We start from the raw sequence: 22,571 nt of genomic DNA on the forward strand, positions 1-22,571 counted from the left end.
AACTCTGTTTGCTCTTGTTGTTGTAAATATGTAAAGCCAGCATTCAAGTTTTCAGCAAAGATTATGAACTAACCATATTCACAATAACTCTTAGGTCTCATGTTTACTCACATAAATGACATAACCAACTATCGAGCAATAATAATAAATCTCGGATGACAACACTTTCTCAAAACAATCATAATTTGATATAACAAGATGGTATCTTGCTAGCCCTTTCTGAGACCGCAAAACATAAATGCAGAGCACCTTTAAAGATCAAGGACTGACTAAACATTGTAATTCATGGTAAAAGATATCCAATCATACCCAATATAAATTAATAGTAATGGATGCAAATGACAGCAGTGCTCTCCAGCTGGTGCTTTTTAATAAGAGGGTGATGACTCAACATAAAAGTAAATAGATAGGCCCTTCGCAGAGGGAATCAGGGATTTGTAGAGGTGCCAGAGATCGGTTTTGAAATAGAGATAAATAATATTTTGAGCCGCATACTTTCATTGTCAACATAACAACCAAGAGATGGTAATATCTTCCATGTTACACACATTATAGGCGGTTCCCAAACAGAATGGTAAAGTTTACACTCCCCCTCCACCAACAAGCATCAATCCATCGCTTGCTCGAAACAACGAGTGCCTCCAACTAACAACAGTCCCGGGGAAATTTTGTTTGCAATTATTTTGATTTCATTTGTATAAAGCATGGGACTGGGCATCAGCCATTTTCTCGTGAGTAAGGAGCGGAGTCCACTCATCTTGAGAATAACCCGCCTAACATGGAAGATACGGACATCCCTAGTTGATACATGAGATATTCGAGCATACAAAAAAGAATTTCATTTGAAGGTTTAGAGTTTGGCACATAGAAATTTACTTGGAACGGCAGGTAGATACCGCATATAGGAAGGTATAGTCGACTCATATGGCATAACTTTGGGGTTTAAGGGATTTGATTCACAAGCAGTATTCCCACTTAGTACAAGTGAAGGCTAGCAAAAGACTGGGAAGCCACAAACTAGAGAGCGACAACAGTCATGAACATGCATTAAAATTAATAAACATTGAGTGCAAGCATGAGTAGGATATAATCCACCATGAACATACATATCATGAAGTCTATGTTGATTGGTTTCAACTACATGTGCGAACATGTGCCAAGTCAAGTCACTTGAATCATTCAAAGGAGGATACCACCCCATGATACCACATCACAACCATTTTAATAGCATGTTGGCACACAAGGTAAACCATTATAAACTCCTAGCTAATGAAGCATGGAATAAGCAACTATGATCTCTAATTGTCATTGCAAACATGTTTATTCATAATAGGCTGAATCAGGAACGATGAACTAATCATATTTACAAAAACAAGAGAGGTCGAGTTCATACCAGCTTCTCTCATCTCAATCAGTCCATCATATATCGTCATAATTGCCTTTCACTTGCACGACTGAATGATGTGAATAATAATAATAGTTCATGTGCATTGGACTAAGCTGGAATCTGCGAGCATTCAATAAACAGGAGAAGACAAGGCAATATGGGCTCTCGGTTAAATCAACAATAATGCGTATAGGAGCCACATCAACAATTTAAGCATGGTCTTCTCCTATCAACCCCAAAGGAAAGAAAAGAAATAAAACTATTTACACGGGAAAGCTCCCAACAAGCAAAAGAAGAACGGGAAATCTTTTTGGGTTTTCTTTTTCATTATTATTACTACAGCAAGAAAAGTAAACTAGCTAAACGCTACAACTAATTTTTTTGGTTTTCTTAAGATTTATCAAACAGACAAGAAGAAAGCAAGAAAAGGAAAATAAACTAGCATGGATATTATAGTGAAAAAGTATGAGGACCGAAAACTAGCAATAAGTGTGTGAACATGAATGTAATGTCGGTGAGAAATACGTACTCCCCCAAGCTTAGGCTTTTGGCCTAAGTTGGTCTATTGCCATGGATGGCTTGGCGGATATCGAAAGTTGTAGTTGGGGTTGTATTGAGAAGAAGAAGCCTCTGATTGCCACTGGTTGGCAATCATCTCCGGATCCCACTGGTAATTAGACGGTCGTGGAGGATCAAATTGTGGTTCCGGCTCTGGCTCTGTGGCTGATGTAGGGTTCCGGTACGCTTGGATGGTAGCTAGCGGAACGAGATACTAACCTGCAGATAAATCAAACAAGGAAGGAGCAGGCAAGGTAATAGTCTCAGGGTGACTTTGATCAAACAACAATTTATATTTAGGCGCCCTTTCCCTATTCTTAACAATAAAATCATGCGCTACCATACTCTTATAATCTAAATAAACAGTAGGCAGCAATTTTTCTTCTTTTTCATAGTGCCTAATAGGTATGTTAAAGTATGCAGCGAGGCGTGATGCAAAGATGCCTCCCAAGATGGGGCCCTTAGTACGGTTAAGATTTAACCGCTTTGCAACAATAGCGCCCATACTAAATGTATCATCACGAAACACGGCATGGCACAAAATAATAATATCAGGGACACTCGGGTTTCCACAGTTTCCGCGACCAATTAAGCATCTACTAGCAAATATAGCAAAGTAACGTAGAACAGGAAAATGTATGCTAGTGATTCATGCATCGGAAACCTTCCTCGTTTCCCCTACAGCAATTGTATCAATAAACCCCTCCACATCGTTACTATGTGGTTCCTCTATGAAACCCGGAAAAGGTAACTTGCACACCACACAGAATTCTTGAAGGGTCATCTCCTTATACTCATCATATAAATAAAAATCCACCATAGGTGGTGACCTCCTAGAATGGAAATGAAAATTTTGCACAAAGGTATTGGTGAGTAAGAGATACTGTTCACGTTGGTGGCGGAGGAAGTCGGTGAGGCCTGCATTCTCAGCCAATTCATAAAAATCATCATAAATCCCGGCTGCTCTGAAGAAATCATCACAAGGCCATTCACATGACCGAACTACCGCGGTGTGAGGGAGATTATACTTGGGCCTCTCTTCTTCCTCACTTTGATTTTCCTTCGAGCTTTGGCTCGATGAGCCCCTCAACAATCTCTTCATCATTTTTTGAAAATTTCTGAAATTTTTAGTAACTTCAAATAAAAGCGAACCAAACTCAACAAAATTGCTAGGAACTACTCCTACAAGTGCCTAGAGCCTATATCATGCATTAGAACTACTTGGAACCATATAAATTTCTCATGCAAGCTCAAGAACATGGTCACCTAGGCAGCACAAATTTGCAATGAATAAAGCATTAGAACAAAAACTAATTGGACCATTGGAGGAGTCACATACCAAGGTATAATCCCCCAAAGCAGTTTTGTGAGAGGTGCTTTGAGCAAGGAGATCGAAAATCGCAGCAAAATGAGCTAGAACTCGTGCTTGAGCTGTTTGGTGATTTTTTGGGAGGAAGAAGAAGTGTGTGGGTGCAGGAATAAGTGGAGGGGAGCCACCGTGGGCCCACGAGGCAGGGGGCGCGCCCAGGGGGGTGGGCACGCCCTGGACCCTCGTGGCCAGGTGCTTGCTCCCCCTGATGTGTTCTCAGTGCCAGATATTCTCAAATATTCCAGAAAAAATCATATTTCAATTTCGGAGCATTTGGAGAACTTTTATTTTCGGGGTATTTTTATATTGCACGGATAAATCAGAAAACTGACAGAAAAATACTATTTTTACTTTATTTCAACTAAATAACAGAAAGTAAAAGGAGGGTACAGAAGGTTGTGCTTTCTAACTTCATCCATCTCATGCTCATCAAAAGGAATCCAGTAACAAGGTTGATCAAGTCTTGTTAACAAACTCATTTCAAGTAACATGAAACCGGAGAAATTTCGTATAACACTATGTTACCTCAACGGGGATAATCCCCAATAATATGAATATCATATTTCTTCTTGACAGTAGGAAGAGGAAATTCAACCTCCAAATATAATTGATGGAATTTTTCCAATAGAATTGATACTGTGGACTTGAGGTTGTTTCCTCGGAAAGTGTACCATATGCTCATTACCATTAACATGAAAAGTGACATTGCCTTTGTTGCAATCAATAACAGCCCCTGCAGTATTCAAAAAAGGTCTTCCAATAATAATAGACATACTATCGTCCTCGGGAATTTCAAGAGTAACAAAGTCCATTAAAATAGTAACGTTTGCAACCACAACAGGCACATCCTCAGAAATACCGACAGGTATAGCAATTGATTTATCAGCCATTTGCAAAGATATTTCAGTAGGTGTCAACTTATTCAAATCAAGTCTATGATATAAGGAGAGAGGCATGACACTAACACCGACTCCAAGATCACATAAGGCAGTTTTAACATAGTTTCTTTTAATAGAGCATGGTATAGTAGGTACTCCTAGATCTCCAACTTTCTTAGGTATTCCACCCTTAAAAGTATAATTAGCAAGCATGGTGGAGATTTCAGCTTCCGGTATCTTTCTTTTATTTGTAACAATTTCTTTCATGTACTTAGCATAAGGATTCATTTTGAGCATATCAGTTAATCGCATACGCAAGAAGATAGGTCTAATCATTTCAGCAAAGCATTCAAAATCCTCATCATCCTTTTTCTTGGATGGTTTGGGAGGGAAAGGCATGGGTTTCTAAAGCCATGGTTCCCTTTCTTTACCATGTTTCCTAGCAACAAAGTCTCTCTTATCATAACGTTGATTCTTCGATTGTGGGTTATCAAGATCAACAGCAGGTTCAGTTTCTACATCATTATCATTGCTAGGTTGAGCATCAACATGAACATCATCATTAACATTATCACTAGGTTCATGTTCATTACCAGATTGTGTTTCAACATTAGAAATAGAAATATCATTTGGATTCTCAGGTGGTTCAGGAATAGGTTCACTAGAAGCATGCAACATCCTATCATTTTTCTTTTTCTTCTTTCTAGAAGGACTAGGTGCATCAATATTATTTCTCTGAGAGTCCTGCTCAATTCTCTTAGGATGGCCTTTAGGATACAAAGGTTCCTGAGTCATTTTACCAGTTCTAGAAGCCACTCTAACAGCATAGTCATTATTCTTATTATTCAATTCATTGAGCAAATCATTCTGAGCCTTAAGTACTTGTTCTACTTGAGTGGTAACCATAGAAGCATGGTTACTAATGAGTTTAAGTTCACCTTTAATTCTAGACATATAATCACCCAAGTGTTCAATCATATAAGCATTTTGTTTTAATTGTCTACCAAAATAAGCATTAAAAATTTCTTGTTTAACAATAAAATTGTCGAACTCATCTAACCATTGTCTAGCAGATTATAATGAGGAATATCACCTTCATCAAATCTATAGAGAGAATTTAATTTTACTACCTGTGTCGGGTTATCAAGACAATGAGTTTCTTCAATAGGTGATGAATTAAGATCATATATTTCTTCAACAGGCGGTAAATTCTTAACATCTTCAGCTTTAATACCTTTTTCTTTCATAGATTTCTTTGCCTCTTGCATATCTTCAGGACTGAGAAATAGAACACCCCTTTTCTTTGGAGTTCGTTTAGGAATAGGCTCAGGAGTTGGCTCAGGAGCTGGCTCAGGAAGTGTCCAATTATTTTCATTTGTCAACATACTATTCAATAGAATTTCAGCTTCATCCGGTGTTCTTTCCCCAAAAACTGAACCAGCACAACTATCCAGGTGGTCTTTGGAAGCATCGATTAGTCCATTATAAAAGATATCAAGTATTTCATTTTTCTTAAGAGGATGATCAGGCAAAGCCTTAAGTAATTGGAGAAGCCTCCCCCAAGCTTGTGGGAGACTCTCTTCTTTAATTTGCACAAAATTATATATATCCCTTAAAGCAGCTTGTTTCTTATGAGTAGGGAAATATTTGGCAGAGAAGTAATAAATCATATCCTGGGGACTACGCACACAACCAGGATCAAGAGAATTAAACCATATCTTAGCATCACCCTTTAATGAGAACGGAAATATTTTAAGGATATAAAAGTAGCGGGTTCTCTCATCATTAGTGAACAGGGTGGCTATATCATTTAATTTAGTAAGATGTGCCACAACAGTTTCAGATTCATAGCCATAAAAAGGATCAGATTCAACCAAAGTAATTATATCAGGATCAACAGAGAATTCATAATCCTTATCAGTAACAAAGATAGGTGAAGTAGCATAAGCAGGATCATATTTCATTCTAGGATTCAGAGTTTTTTGTTTAAGCTTAGCTAATAATTTCTTAAGATTACTTGTATCATTGCAAACAAGAAAGTCTCTAGCAGTTTCTTCATCCATAACATAGCCCTCAGGAACAACAGGCAATTCATATTTATTGGGAGAGTCTTCATCATCACTTTCATCAATATTATCAGTTTCAATAATTTCATTCTCTCTAGCCCTAGCAAGTTGTTCATCAAGAAATTCACCAAGTGGCACAGTAGTATCAAGCATATAATTAGTTTCATCATAAGTATCATGCATAGCAGAAGTGGCATCATCAACAACATGCGGCTTATCAGAATTAATAGCAGAAGCAGGTTTAGGTGTCGCAAGCTTACTCAAAACAGAAGGTGAATCAAGTGCAGAGCTAGATGGCAGTTCCTTACCTCCCCTCGTAGCTAAGGGATAGATTTTTGTTTTCTCGTCTTTCAAGTTCCTCATAGTGACCAGCAGATATAAATCCCAAGTGAATCAAAGAATAGAGCTATGCTCCCCGGCAACGGCGCCAGAAAATAGTCTTGATAACCCACAAGTATAGGGGATCGCAACAGTTTTCAAGGGTAGAGTATTCAACCCAAATTTATTGATTCGACACAAGGGGAGCCAAAGAATATTCTTGATAATTTGCAGTTGAGTTGTCTATTCAACCACACCTGGATAACTTAGTATCTGCAGCAAAGTGTTCAGTAGCAAAGTAGTATGGCAGTAACGGTAACAGTAGCAAAAGTAATATTTTTGGGTTTTGTAGTGATTGTAACAGTAGCAACGGAAAAGTAAATAAGCGAAGAACAATATGTGAAAAGCTCGTAGGCATTGGATCCATGAGGGAGAATTATGCCGGATGCGGTTCATCATGTAAGAGTCATAACATAGGGTGACACAGAACTAGCTCCAATTCATTAATATAATGTAGGCATGTATTCCGAATATAGTCATACGTGCTTATGGAAAAAACTTGCATGACATCTTTTGTCCTACCCTCCCGTGGCAGCGGGGTCTTAGCGGAAACTAAGGGATATTAAGGCCTCCTTTTAATAGATTACCGGACCAAAGCATTAACACATAGTCAATACATGAACTCCTCAAACTACGGTCATCACCGAGAGTGGTCCCAATTATTGTCACTTCGGGGTTGCTGGATCATAACACATAGTAGGTGACTATAGACTTGCAAGATAGGATCAAGAACTCACATATATTCATGAAAACATAATAGGTTCAGATCTGAAATCATGGCACTCGGGCCCTAGTGACAAGCATTAGGCATAGCAACATCAATCTCAGAACATAGTGGATACTAGGGATCAAACCCTAACAAAACTAACTCGACTACATGATAAATCTCATCCAACCCATCACCGTCCAGCAAGCCTACGATGGAATTACTCACGCACGGCGGTGAGCATCATGAAATTGGTGATGGAGGATGGTTGATGCTGATGACGGCGACAGATTCCCCTCTCCGGAGCCCCGAACGGAGTCCACATCAGCCCTCCCGAGAGAGTTTAGGGCTTGGCGGCGGCTCTGTATCGTAAAGCGTGATGAATCTTTCTCTCTGATTTTTTTCTCCCCGAACACGAATATATGGAGTTGGAGTTGAGGTCGGTGGAGCTCCAGGGGGCCTATGAGGCAGGGGGCGCGCCCCCCACCCTCGTGGCAAGGGTGTGGACCCCTGGCCTTTATTCTTTCGCCAGTACTTTTTATTATTTCCAAAAATAATCTCCATGGAGTTTCAGGTCATTCTGAGAACTTTTGTTTCTACACATAAATAACACCATGGCAATTCTGCTGAAAACAGCGTCAGTCCGGGTTAGTTCCATTCAAATCATGCAAGTTAGAGTCCAAAACAAGGGCAAAAGTGTTTGGAAAAGTAGATACGACGGAGACGTATCACTCCCACCCACGTCCAAGTGGAAGCACCATGCTCTGCGCTGGCCGTCGTCACTGTCCCCCAATGACCATGCCCACGCCTAGTGGAAGCACTTAGCTCCGTGCTGGTGAGAAGACTAGCTAGGTGCCGGACAGGGCTGTTTGCTTTTGCCCTCTTTTTGTAGCCCAATTTGCCATCTTCTGGATTGAGAGTTGGAGTTTCTTGTGCTTATCAAAAGAAAACATGGGAAATCTTTCCTAACTCGTGGTGATTTCTTGCTTTCAGGCTTTGTGTGGAAGAGTAAGGCTCGCGCCTGCTACCCCCCTCCCCCTGCGAGCACCACACGAGCGAGAGCTGGGCGTGGTATGCATGCGTTGAGCACACTTGGGCCAGCCCCGGAGATGCCAAGGCCCCCTCGGGGTCAGGAATATGATCACCGCACGCACAACTTGACGTAATCCGGCAATCGACTCCTAGAGAGGCCCTCTTGTGCGGGCCAGCTGGCTCCTCGGGAGGCTTAAAACCTCATGAGTCCCCGGAGGGCTCGCCTCAGGAGAAGGGCGCTTCCACGACATCAGGACCCGCTCAAGACCTACGGAACCAAGATAAGTTGCAATAACTACCCCGCTTGAGAAACCACAGGCTCGCGATGACACATTCCAAATACTACCTTAAAAACATGTCATCATCTCATACATTACAAGGGGCCCCCTTCAAAAATGCCTTCACGCCCCGCAGGGGCTCTATTCGAAGGTTGTTTCCATATAGGTCAGAGCAGGAAGGGAAATGCAGGCCTAGCCGGATGAGCTGCCGCTAGCGTCATCCTTATCGTCATCACCCGCATAGCCAGCGCTGCTACCGGCATCGTCCTCGTCGTCCTCATCGTCATCGCCTGCGCCACCTCTCTCAGCCGCAATCACGGCCGCGTCATCCTCGGGAGCGAACTCCGCGACCAGGTCGTCCACGTGGTCGTACACCCAGCCTGCCAGATTGCCCTGGATGACTCCGAGCATGGGGGCTAGCACAACATTGAAGTCAAAGTGGGGGTCAAGGTTGAGGAGGTGGCTGGAGACGCATGATAACGCGCGCCCAAGAAGGCACCAGCTTCTCTCTTCAACAAGCTCGTGAGCCCTCGCGGTCTGGCCCTCCAGACGGGTCACAATCGCGGCGAAGAAGCGGAGGTGGCTGGCATCGTCGTCCTCGTGTGGGTGAGAGACGCTCTCCTCACAGATGGTGTCCCAGGCTCGGTTGGCCCTAACCCTGAGGTCCTTGTACATCGAGGCGCGTTCGCGCTGAATCGTCCGACGGCGATTTCCTTCGTTCGCAGTCTTCTCCGCAAGGGACGTGATGCCCTCAACCTGCTACTGAAGCGAGGACACGTCGGGGCGGCCGGAGACCAGGTCAGCCTGAGTGGAGGCCTGAGCCTCCTTGGCAGCCTTCTCGCGCTGCTCCGCCGCGTCTAGCTTTGTCCTGAGGATGGTTGTCCTGCCCCCAAACTCGGCCTCCTGAAGCTCCAATTTCAGGCGGTACTCGTCGGCGGGAGCCATGCAAACCTTCACCACCCTCTGGTCGAACTCCTGCTAGATTCTGGCCTCCCGAGCGGCGACGGCATCCTCAGCCGTGGCTACCTAGTGCTCCCTCACCTCCAGCCGCTCAAGCTCCAGGCTGCGCTTCGAGACCTCCAGCGCATCCTCGTGTTCCTGGACCTCCTTCTCATTGGAGGGGCCTCGCTTAGTGATGCTGCCAGGGCAGCCTTGCGCGCTTGGATCTGCCGCTCGAGAGTGGCGTTCGAAGCTCGAAGCTCCTGCTCTCGCTCCTCGGCTGCCTCACGACGGCAGTCGGCAGCCCTGGCTTCCTCCAGAGCGTGGGCACAAGCCTCAGTAGAAGCTGCAAGGGATACTATGGCAATTGCGCTGGCGCGCTCATGCAGAAGATGCCCGAGGTTGATGGCGACCTTCAACTGGTGCCACTCGCGCTCCAAGCGAAGGTCCTCCGTCTCGAGGCGGGCGTCGACCTCGGCAAGCTCTCCTCCAAGCTGACTCAGCATGCCCATCGCCTCCCGAAAAAGCTCATAGTGGACTGCGATGTGCCCGCGCGCGAGCTCTAGCGCGCGGCCAAGCCCATCCTTCGTGTCGGGGGCTATCGGATAGGTGCGGAGCGGCTCGCCTGCCTCTGGTAGGGGCCAGGAGGCAGGTGCCTTCCCGGCCGCTCTCTGGGCCTCAGGGAAGGTGCTGGGCGGCACGGTCTCACTGCTCGAAGATGAAGCTGATGCTAGGGTTGCCCAGCCACCGGTAATGACCAATGGAGGAGCCCTCGGCACGTCTCCCGCACCCCAGGCCAGACCGCGAAGGAAGGATGCTGGAAGCACAGGCTCACAGCCTCCCAACGGTGCATCCGCCTCGCGGACTGGCCCCGTGCCTCTCGCGGGTGTCTGGTGCGGGGGGCTCGGCATCGTCAGTGAACCGAGGACTTCTGGGGGTCGCTTCCTAGGAGGTTTCACCGCCGCAGCCGAAGGGATCCTGAGGAGCTATGGTCAAGAGGGGACACAACATGCGGAGGATCACGAAGATAAGGTACGTACTCGTCTATGGCTATGTACTTCTTCTGCTTCAGTGGCCGGTAGGCGTCACCACTTCAGCTCGGAGGCCCTTTCCTCTTGCGGAGTGCTTCAAGGTTCACGCGAAGTTGGCCGAGGTTTGGGGCATGACTCTCAGCAGCTGGGACAGTCGACGAGGCTTCTAGGGCCGTGGCCTCAAGAGCACCAGTCCGCACCTGCCCACCAGCCGCCACCTCAGGACCATTTGCCCGAGCTTCGGCGGCGCCTTCCTTAGGAGCGTCGGGTCGCACCAGCTCTCTAGCGGCTCCCTCAGGAGCGCTCGCCAGAACTCCAGGAACAGATACCTCGGGGGCACCTGGCGACTCCTGTCCCCCGGCAGTCGACCCAGTGGTGCCCGGTGGCGTTCTCCCCCCTACATACACATCCGGGGCGTGCACTGAAGGATCGACGAGCAAAGGATCCACAAAGATGGGATTCTCGCGAGGCCCCTCAAGGACCTCCGGGGGCATCCCCCACTCGTCAAAAAGGGGCATCTGCCTCACGAAGTCCTCCTTGTTTGAGCATTGGTATAGGAGGCAGCCCTCCACCGGAAGTGCGGCTGGTGCTGGGTCGCCCGTCAGAAGCTCAAGCATCACGCGCATCGTCTTGGAATTAAGCGCATGCACCTAGAGCCTCATGGGGTCCTTGCTGCCGGTAAAAGCCCAAATTTGGCAAGAATGGTGCTGGAGCAGAGCGATGCACCACCGGATGAACTGCTTCACCACCATATGTGCCGTCACCCTGACCTTTTTCAACCTAGCTAGCCTGGACCAGACATGGGCAGGCCGACGGTCGACAAGCTTCACGTGCCCCCAGCCGGAGCTGGGTGCCGCTGGCACTCGCGGGAGCAGGAGCAGGGGGTTGAGCGTGCCGGTGTCCACGTACACCCACTACTTCCGGAACCCCTTCACATCTAGGCGAAGCGTGAAGTCAATGCCCGAACCAGCCATCGCTGCCACGGCTTGGAAGGCCAAGCATCGCGAGCGCTGGCGGGCGTCGACCAGGCGGAGCGACAAGAAATGGCGAAGCAAGGCAATGGAGGGAGCGCTGCCCACCATGGCCTCACACAGGAAGGCGAAGACGGCGAGGAGGATGATGGATTGGGGGTCCAGATGCAGTGCCTGAATCTGGTAGTGTGAGATTCCAGCATTGAAGAAATCAGAGAAGGGGGGAATTAAGCCAGCCAAGAGGGCATGAAGATGGATGGGGATGTCGGTGGCCTCCTTTTCGATCACAGCCTAGGAGGCGGGACAAGCCGTCGTCACCTTCCACTCGTTGGAGTCGGCGGCGAGGGCTGGCCGGACTTGGCCAGCCCCTCCTAATTTATCACCGTCGACCGCTTGAGGGCGGGCTCCAAGACTGGCCGGGATTCGGCTGGAGCGTAGGCCTTTCCCTTCTTCTTTGACCTCCGGGCCATGGCAGAGAGGAAGGATTGGCACCAGCGCCGAATCTAGGAGGAATGTTACGAGTTCGAAGGAAAGAGGAAGGGCCAAGGGCGAGCATGACGAGCGATGAAGGCAGAGTTGCGCTAGCAACGGGCAGCCGCCAAGCCTGGCGGATATCAAGGCTGCGTGCAGAAGTGGGGGTGCCCACTTCCCGTCAAACGCCACGTGTCAACCAAGGCCGCAGGCGGTTGGCGCCCGCGGCGCTCCGCACTTGCCCCTTGGCTTCGCCTCGAAGCCAAGTCCGAGCGTGTATTGGGCACGGGGGCTACTGTCGGCGTTCTAGGAACGGGGGTACCCAGACTTGCGTCCTGCGGCCCATGGCGTGGCTCCATCAACAGCCTGGTACGGCCCAGCTTCAGCATCGACAACTCAAGACCCTCGTGAGGGGCCAAGACCCGCGTGGCGGGCAACACCAAGACCTCCAGCATGAGCGGCCTCCTTAGGCTGGCTCCTAAGGAGCAGAGATTTCTCTGCAAGCCTCACCTCGCGAGGTTCGGATGATGTGAGCCATGACGACCAAGGCCAGGCGCCGCCAGCGGGTGTAGTGCCGCAGTTTCCTCTTTGGTGCTAAAGAGGCAAGCGCAGGCACGGAGTCCCGAGGAATCAGCCAAAGGTTTCCATTCTCATGCAAGAAGACCAAGACCACCAGGACGACAGGACGGAGGTCATCACCGAGCCCACTACGGCGTCACGGCCAGAGGCTTTGCAGGCGAAACTACTTTTGTCAAGATAAGATGTACTAGGTGTCTCCTTTTGAATTTGGCCGTTGTGGGATCCCTTCCCGCCTTCATTTGGGAAGAGGACCAACGCCACAATAAATAGGACCTAGCCACCAACGTAGAGAGGGATCGGATCCATTCCATCCTCACACCCACCAGCTCACTCGAGCACAAGAACACACCTCCTCCTGAGGTTGTTCCCCCACTGTACTAGTTCATACTCAGCCCCTTGAGGCCAATCCACCATGAAGCAGGAGTAGGGTTTTACACCGCAAGGTGGCTCGAACCTGGGTAAACTGCCTTGTCCCCTTTCCTCTCAGTTCATCGAGCTAGGCCGTGAGATTAGCGGGTAGGCATACTAGGGAGGTTGAGTTCTTCGCACACACCCTAGAGTTCGAATCTATCAAGGGTTTGCGGAGCCCGAAATCGGACAATTCTCGCTACGATCATCTATCGGAGCGGAATGATTCAGATCAAGAGGGAAGAACAACATTTAGCTACCAGTTGGAAGAAATAGCTTACCTCCCATGGCCTTCTTCTCCAACTCCAGTCGGGTGCTCTTGAGTTTCTCAGCCTCTAGGTCAAGCCAAAGGGATGTCACCTCCTTTTCCATTGTGGCATAGGGGACCCCATCTCACAAGTCCTCTACAACATACAAAAAACAATTTGTCGGAAAATCTTGAAGGGAAACCAAAAGCATCTCACAAGCATCCGGGCAGGCATCGCTGGAAGGAACAAATTAGACCAGTACCAGATCCTGAAGTACCCTCAGACTACTAAGTGGACTACTCACTCCGTCACCCCCCTTGGGAGGAACAACCTTGGCCAGTACCAAATCCTCAAGTATATTCTGGTTATCGAGTCGTCCGTACACCACTGAGTGGAACAAGCTCGATCAATACCAGATCTTGAAGTAACCTCTATCTCACCCTCACTCGGTCGACCCCTGAGTTGCCGATGAAGAAGATAGAGTACAACAACCCAAGATAGCCTACTTCACTCAGTTGACTCCCGAGTCAGTAACGAAGGAAATCTTACTTATTATCCCACCAATGCACAAGTGCCGCAGGGCGACCCGAACACCTAAAGACAAGCTCTAATACTACCGTCGACTGCTCCAGTCAACGGTAGCCTCGGGGACTACACCCAGTGGGTGCACTCAGGATGCCTCCACTGGAAAGTGACTCGTCGATGAGCTAAAAATCTCTCTAAGAGTACTGCCGACTGCTCAAGTCAACGGTAGCCTCGGGGACTACACCCAGTGGGTGCATTCAGCGTGCCCCCACTGGATTATGCCCATTCGACTATGCTCGGGCTAGATTCAGAATGGACATGAAAAATTCACTGCATTCGAAGACTCCTGCCAACTGACTCCAGTTGCAGTAGCCTTGGGGACTACACCCAGTGGGTGCACTCAGCGTGCCCCCACTAGATCATGCACACCTAGTGGGTGTGTCCTACACAAACCCACTGGCATAAAGCCTACTACAAGAAAAGAATAAATTTCGACTGGAAATCATACTCACAATGGTACTTACTTGGACATTGGTCCCCAGCATGGTGTTGGGGTTGTAGACATCCTTCAGTCGGCTACACATCAAGCCCACCTGGATCAGCGCTTCCTTACTCGCCCCCACTTGATCCTCTAGGACACGGTACAGGGGGAAAGAAGTAGCTGGAGTTGACGGAGGTGCAGGAGTTGGCCTCAGGGCTAGGATCATCGCCGTTCCACTCGGGGGAGCTTGGGAAGACCCTGCACAGGGCACCACCACCGACAAAGATGCCGAACCACCCTGCGCCAGAGGGTTCGGCCTTGCAGCTTTGGCAGGAACCTTTGTTGGAGAAACACGAGCCGTATGGCGGGGAGAGGCGTCTTCCATTGGCGTGTCAGCACCTGGCACTCTCTCCCGGATGGCATCCAGATTCGGCGGGCCAACACTCGCTTCATCATCTAGCTAGACAATCTCAGGCGGGGCTGCATAAATCGGAGAAGTCATCAAAGTTCAGTCGAAAGATGCATAACCATGTGAGTCAATTGATACAACATACCTTTGGAAGTCATGACATCTGCCGCGTCGGCTTCACTCGGGCCAGGCTTGCGGGCATGCAGGTCTGCTGAGGTTATTGAGGTGTCATTGGTGCAAGAATAAAACAGCACTCGGTCAGCAACCAAATGGATTCAAACGTGAACAAAGAGTCGGTAAGAACGGTTACTTCGAGGGCACATGCACCGCCACCCGGATCCACGGCACGGAAGCCTTCCAAGGCTTGGAGGACATCTGCTTGGGCTGCTTCTCTGCCAAGCTCTCATCCTCGGCGCGGCCGCGCTTGGTACTCCGAGTCGCCTGACCTGAAGCAGTCGGCTGCTGAGTATCTCCTGCCTTGCCCTTCAGGTCATGCAGTGCCTTGGAGTGGTGCTCTTTGGGGGCCTCATAAGACGGGGAGGACTATGCCTCTTCCCCCTCCTCTGAACTCTCATCATCATCATCGTCGTTGTCACGCTCGTCATCGTCAGAACTTTCCGAGTACTGCTTCTCGGTGTCACTTGCCACATCTTGAGGCGAGTGGTCCACCATGGGGATCCGGGAGATCAAGTTCTAGATGTCCTAAGAAGTGGCACCTGCAAACGTAAGGATAAACTATACAGAAGACAACCTAAAACTAAATTGACCGAATCAGAAATAAATACCTCGATCAGCGGCAGGTCCTTGTGTAAGGCTAGCACTAGCCGAGTCTATCATGGATTGTTGCAGGCACAGGTGATGGCCTTGATCATGGCGCCCACCTCCTTCTCGGTGAGATCTTCTCGATGCACCCCAGTGGAGTCACCCGGCCCCTCGTACAGCCACATGGGGTGAGTCCTAGCCTGCAGTGGCTGGATGTGCCGACTGAAGAAAGTCTCCAGCAAGTCAATGCCATTCACCCAAGTGTTCACAACGCCTATTAAAGTAGTGGACAGGATATCGATGCCCACCTTCTCCTCCTTCTCTATGGTGAGAGTCAACGGAGCTCGTACCCTCTCGGTCGAGTACGGCGGGAGGCCCGACTGGCTGTTGGTGCTGGGGACGTTTTTTTAGTAGAACCAGGTTCCCTGCCACCCCTTAACAGAGTCGGGGAAGCTCATCTTGGGGAAAAACCTCCCGCCATGGACCTGGATGCCAAACCCCTGCATAGTTGGGTGACATGGGTTTTCTCACCAGTCGACGAGTCATTCTTCACCGACATCGACTGGCAGGTGAAGATGTATTTGAAGAGATCCAAGTGGGGGTGGCAACCTAGGAAGGTCTCACAGAGAGATAAAAGCCGAAAGATAAATAATGGCATTGGGAGGAAGATGGTGGAGCTGAGCACCGAAGAAATCGAGGAATGCTCGAAAGAAAGGGTGCGGAGGCATCGAGAAACCTAGGTCGACGTTGGTGACGAGCATGACACGCTCGTCCACCTCAGACGCTGGTTGGATCTCCCCGGCGCCCAGGTGATGCCACCCGTCGTGTGGGATCAGTCCCTCCTCTGCCAAATCCTCTAGTCGCCGGGCCGAGACACGCGACGGGAGCCATTCCCCCGACACGCCGCCGACTGCCACGCCCAAGCCAGAGGAGGTGGCCTTCCCTGCCTTCTTCGCCCTCTCTGCCTTCGCCGTGAAACCTTTCGCCATCGCCGTGCACTCGAGTGGAGAGGAGAAGCGGAGGAGTCGAGAGGAGACAAAGGGGATCTAAGGACCGGAGCCCTGCCACCCGATCTTTTATATCAACAATCAAAATCTCGAGACGGATCTCTCACCATGAATCCCAGGATCAACGGCCCACACGGCAAGGCTTTGCACAGGGAAAGCACGACACGTGGCGGGGATCGTGCACGCAAATCGTGGAGCCATGCCCCCAATGTCCCACTAGCACACAATGTTGCCACTTCTGTGCCCGAACACGCGAATTCAAATCCCGAGAATTCTGGGCCGAATCAATCTGATTGATTTGCAGCGACTCCTTTCCTAAGGGATGCATATCTGTCCGACTAACCACCCTCCGCAGGGACCCGTGCACTCGGACACGTTAAACACCCGACTGAAGTCTTCTTCAGGATCGTTACATGACAAGCTTGACGCCCCTCTGCGGGTTCACTTGGCCCTCTCGTTAGGCTCCAAGGTGCATGACTTGTAAACCTGGACTAGTAGAAGGCCCGCGTTGGCGTTCCCCTGCGATAAGGAGTGGCATCTCTCTAGAGAGTTAGACCACGCGCCGGCATCGCCCCTCGAGTTTTCGTCCAAGGAACGACTCAAAGACATATTCCGAGTGACCCTGCATCACTCGGACTTAAGCGAAGGACCGATTCGTTTGTTCTACGAATTCCCAACCGATTCGGGGGATAATGATGTGGTCACCTATTACAAGTAGGGTCAAGGGCCCATCATTTGGGACCCACATGGGGCCTATCACCATCATAGGTAGGTCCCTGGACCATGCCAACATTCAGATGCATACATCAGGAGGATCACTCAGACGGCTCTATAGCACTCAGACAACCACACGTCACTTGACAGACGATCAACCACTCGGACGTACATGGCAAGAAGGCGTCGCGGGAGCTGCAACGGTCGAGGGATCCTAAGTCGTCCACTAAATAGATTTATAACTATTGTAGTATAGGCTCATTACTCTAGTAACTGCTGTAGTATAGGCTCATTACACTAGTAACTGCCTCATTCAATGGCATTAATTGCCCTGGCGGCATGGGAGACATAGGGCTGCAGCGCATTCTATATAAGCCGCACCCTTCTCTGTAGCCAGGCACGTTCAACCTTGTAGTCCTATCCTTCAAATCAGAGCAAGCCTTAGGGCATGAGACGTAGGTCTTTTACCTCCACCGAGTGACGAGCTTGAACTCGTTAAACACCATGTGTTACACCTACGCCGTAGCAAGGCAATGGCTCTTATTCGTACACCTAGTACTCACTGTCGGTATCATAACCCCGACACCACCGGCTGCCGCGCGAGAGCCGAAGGAAGTGGCTTTCCCCGCCTTCTTCACCTTCTCCTCCTAGGCTGTGCAATCTCTCGCCATCACCGCACACTCGGATGGAGAAGAGAAACGGAAGAGTCGGGAGGAGAGAAATGGGATCTGAGACCCAGAGCTCTGCCCTTGAATCTTTTACACCTCCAGACAAGATCTTCAACTAAATCTGTCAACACGAATGTCGGCGTTCTAGGAACGGGGGTCCCCAGACTTGCTTGCTTGCGGCCCACGGCGTGGCTAGGCTAGAAGGCCCATACGGCCCATCTTCATCAGCAAAGCACCCAAGACCCTTGCGAGGGGCCAAGCCTCGCGAGGCGGACGACACAAGACCTCCTCAGGAGTGGCCTAGCCAGGCAGGCTCACGAGGAGTGGAGATATCAAGGCGGGGAAAACCTCACAAGGCTCTCGTGATGTAAGCCATGACGATCGAGACCAGGCGGGCGCCAGGTGGGCTCCAGCGCGCGCAGCGTCCTTGTTTCCTCTTTGGTGCTAAGGAGGCCAGCGCAGGCGAGGAGTATCGAGGCATCAGGGAAAGGTTGCCATATCGGTGCAACGAGACCAAGACCAGAAGGACGACAAGGCGGAGGTCATCGTGGAGCCCAAGGCGGCGTCACCACCAGAGCTTTTCGCAGGCGAAGACCGCTTTCGTCAGGTTAGCTTGTACTAGATGTTCCCCTTCAAATTGGCCCATCGTTGTTGGCTCCCTTCCCGCTCAATATTTGGGAAGAGGACCAGGGCCTATATAAGTAGAGCTAGCCACCACAGTAGAGGCATGTCAGCTGGATCCAATCCGATCGAGAGCCTACCCTAGCCACAAGAACACCTCAACCTCAGGAGGCTGTTCTTCCCTTTGTACTGTTCTTCATCTTCCCAAGAGACAATCCACCACCACCACACTGGAGTAGGGTATTACACCACAATGGTGGCCCAAACTAGTATAAATCTCGTGTCTTTCTGTGTGCGAGTTCGTCGACTTCGTCCACGAGATCTTAGTGAGCTAGGGCGTAGATCGGTAGGAGGGAAAGACTTCGCTCGCACCCCAGAGTTTGAACCTTAAGGGTTTGCCGGAACCGCACATCCGACATTTCGCGCGCCAGGTAGGGGTGCGCTGTAGCTTCCCTTCCGTCGATTCGTCGCTCTGTCGCTCCATCGTCTCCAAGGCGGACGCTCGCCGCGCTCGAGCTGAGCGCCGGGCTGCCCTCACCGCCCGCGTTGCTCAGACGGCTCCCGTCGGCGGGCCACCTCGTCGTTCTCCGTCTCCCGCACCAACGCCGCCCCCGGCCCGGCAGTTAACGAGCAGCAAGCGTCCTCGCTGCATCCATCGGTGCGGCAGGATGGCCGCACCACCACTCCGTCGTTGACCCCGGCCAGTTCTTCGTCTCACGCACGCCGCGCTCCTATGGAGGCGTAGGCCGCACTCCTCGCCGCAAACAAGCTCATGCGTTACCGCTCGGTTGACGACCTCTACGAGGAGTGGCTCGATCGCGTCGCCGAGGTCGTCCGCGTCGTAGGGGGCTCCCCAACGCCGTCCCCCTCTCTGCCTCACCCTCCGCCAGCCATAGGCGACGAGGCTCATGGCGCGCCTCCACCACCTCTACCCCAAGACAGTGCCTTGGCGCCAAGGCGCGCGGCCCCACAGCGTGATCCGCCACGCCCGATGCCCGCGCGCGAAGAGAGAAGCTGCCAAGAAATCCCACGGCCGCGAGAAGCTGTACCGGCGCTCCCCGCACCACCTCGTCAAGACCGCACGCTGCCTGCGGCGGTAGTGCGTGGACCTCATCAAGACCAAGCTCCCCCTCTGAAGCGGGCCCTGGTGACCATGGCCGGTTGCCGCGCCTTCACCCCCGAGCTGCGTAGCATCGCCTGGCCAGACAAGTTCAAGCCGGATCTGCCTCCTCGCTACGACGGCACCGCTGATCCCGCAGAGTTCCCGCAGCTCTACGAGCTGAGCATCGAAGCGGCCAACGGTGATGAGAAAGTCATGGCGAACTGGTTTCCCATGGCTCTCGAGGATGGAGCCCGCTCCTGGCTCCGGAACCTGCAGAACGGCTCGATCTCCTCCTGGGACGAGATGCGCGACCGCTTCGTTGCCAACTTCCAGGGCACCCGCGACCGCCCGCCGGCCGCGGGTGACCTGCACCGCATCAAGCTACAGCCAGGAGAGACCCTCCAGAAGTACATCCAGCGCTTCAACAACACTCGCCTCAAGATCCCCAAGGTCACAGACGAGGCCATCATCTCCGCATTCTCAGTCGGCGTTCGTGACGTCAAGATGAAGGAAGAGCTCGCTATCCATGAGGAGCTGTGCACATCTCAGGAGCTGTTCAACCTGGCGACCAAGTGTGCAAGAGCTGAGGAGGGGCGCCTTTCCCTCCTTGAGCTGCCAGCTGCGGGAGTAGAGGAGAACAACGCCAAGGCCAAGGACATGAAGGGCAAGGAAGCGGCTGTGCTCACAGCGGAGCCGGACACCAAGCGGGGCAGAGATCAGCCCGAGTCATCTAAGAACAGCCGGCCGTTCTGCGCCTTCCACAACCCGAACACCCACAACACCAGCGACTGTCAAGAGCTCAGGGCCATTTGCGAAGGACGCTTCAGTCGACGCCCCGAGCGTAGCGATCGGGGCTACGGCCGTGGAGGAGGACGTGGAGGCGGATGCTGGGACGACCGTGGCCCGCGCCAAGAGTTGCGCAACAGGCCTCGTGAGGACCGCTGGCAGGACCATCCTCGCGAGGGCGCCTGGAGGGACCAGCCTCGTGAGGATCGCCCCCAAGGCAACGCCGGTCTTCCCCCGCTACCGCCACCAAGAAGGAACGACGATCACTATCAGGATGAGGGGGCTGGGGGCTTCCAGGAGCCGCGTGCAATCGCCTGCATCTTGGGCGGCGCCCAGGCCCCAGCCTCTCAGCGCATCTTCAAACAGTTTTTCCGCGAAGTGAACGTGGTCCTCCCCAAGCTCGAGGCCACGCGCTCGCTCAAATGGTCCCAGTGCGCCATCACTTCCAACTCGGCAGATCAGCTCAAGTGCGTAGCCACCGCTGGCGCCCTCCCGATGTTGTGCTCCCCAGTCATCAGCAATGTGCAAGTTACCAAGACCCTCATCGACGGTGGCACAGGGTTCAACATCCTGTCCGTCGACATGTTCGACAACCTCCAAGTGCCATATGAGCAGCTTCAGCCTACCAAGCCTTTCTCAGGAGTGACCGACGGTTCCACCACGCCGATAGGGCAGGTCCGCCTACCTGTCACCTTCGGAGAGTGCAAGAACTACCGCACCGAGCTCATCGACTTCGACATTGCGCACATCCGCCTACCGTGCAACGCCATCCTCGGGTATCCAGCCCTCGCCAAGTTCATGGCAGTCACCCATCATGGCTACAATGTCCTCAAGATGCCGGGAAGCGGCGGGATCATCACGGTCCCATGTGAAGAAAGAGACGCGGTGTGCTCCCTCGAGCGCGCCTTCCAAGCTGCAGCAATCAATGACCCCGACAGCAGAAGTGAGGGCCCTACGGAGGCCATCCCCAAGAAGAAGCAGCTGCGCCGCGCCGGACCTCAGGAGGGCGGCGACGCAACTGGAGCCTCGTCAGGATCAGCGCCCGCTCCAGGGGCGCCTCCCTCCGTCGCATAGGAAGGCGCGCCCGGCGCCCTCCTCGGGCAGGGCTTGGGGGCTCTCTTCTGGAGGGCCTCAGACCTTGCCAACCTCACGAGGGAGGCGCTTGAGCACCACTTGGAGGCGTGCTTTGCGGCACGTTTCCCTCAGGAGAGCACAGGGCAAGGAGTGCCCACCACTCAAGAGTTCATCACCGAGACCACTCAGGAACTGCAAGACGCAAGAGCCATGCGCGGCGACAGCTACTCACGAGGCGCAGCTCCCCATCCAGGCGAGGATGCTGGGCTGCGTGTCTGCATTGACGTCCCAGGGCTCAACAGGGCTGCATCTCAGGAGTGTTTCTGGCCTTCGCGTGTGGGCCGTTGCGAGGGTCTACCACACAGCTACGTTCGCATGCCCTTCGTCTTGCCGAGCGTGGCGTCAGCCTATCAGCGCAACATGCGGCGTGTCCTGGCGGCTCAGGAGGCCAGGTACCACGCCATCCTGGAAGAGATGGAGACGGTCTTCAGGGAACCTCCCGAGCCCGAGAGCCTCCCGAGGCTCAGGGCCCTGGTGGTTCGTGAGGAGCCACTCCTTCGACGCACGCCTTTAGCTGCACCAACTCTACTTCATCTACAGAACCAGGTGACATCTTCCAAGCTCGTTTAGCTGGGAGCGCCCCTCGGGCTGCATTATTCCCGGGCCGCATGGGTCCGTCCCTATGGCATGTATCCCTTTTGCTTATGTCTTTAGCTTACCTTTGTGGGGGCGCCCCTCAGGCTGCATCATCCCCAAGCCGCTCGAGCCGGACCCAGTGGCATGTATCTTCCTACATTTACCCAAGTTGATTTGCCTTCCATGCTTAACCTGCCTACGGTTATCACCTGCTCAATCATCGCCTCCCATGGGGCCTCCTCATAGGCACGACGCTGGTGCATGGGTCCGTCCCTGCCACGTCGACAAATCTGAGTGGTCGAGCTCTGGCTCGCGGCATGCCCCGCGCACGTCATCTCGCCAGGCCCTCGGTGCCTTCACCTCATCTCAGAGCAACCAGCGGCAGGCTGGCAGCTATAACGGCGAACCGTGTTTCTTCTTGTGCCTGTTCACAGGGATCCCATGAGGAGGATAGCAGGCGGTACCGCGAGTCTCCTTTCTCCTGTGC

This window comes from Triticum aestivum, chromosome 4D (genome assembly GCF_018294505.1).
Source record: "Triticum aestivum cultivar Chinese Spring chromosome 4D, IWGSC CS RefSeq v2.1, whole genome shotgun sequence".
NCBI lineage: Eukaryota > Viridiplantae > Streptophyta > Magnoliopsida > Poales > Poaceae > Triticum > Triticum aestivum.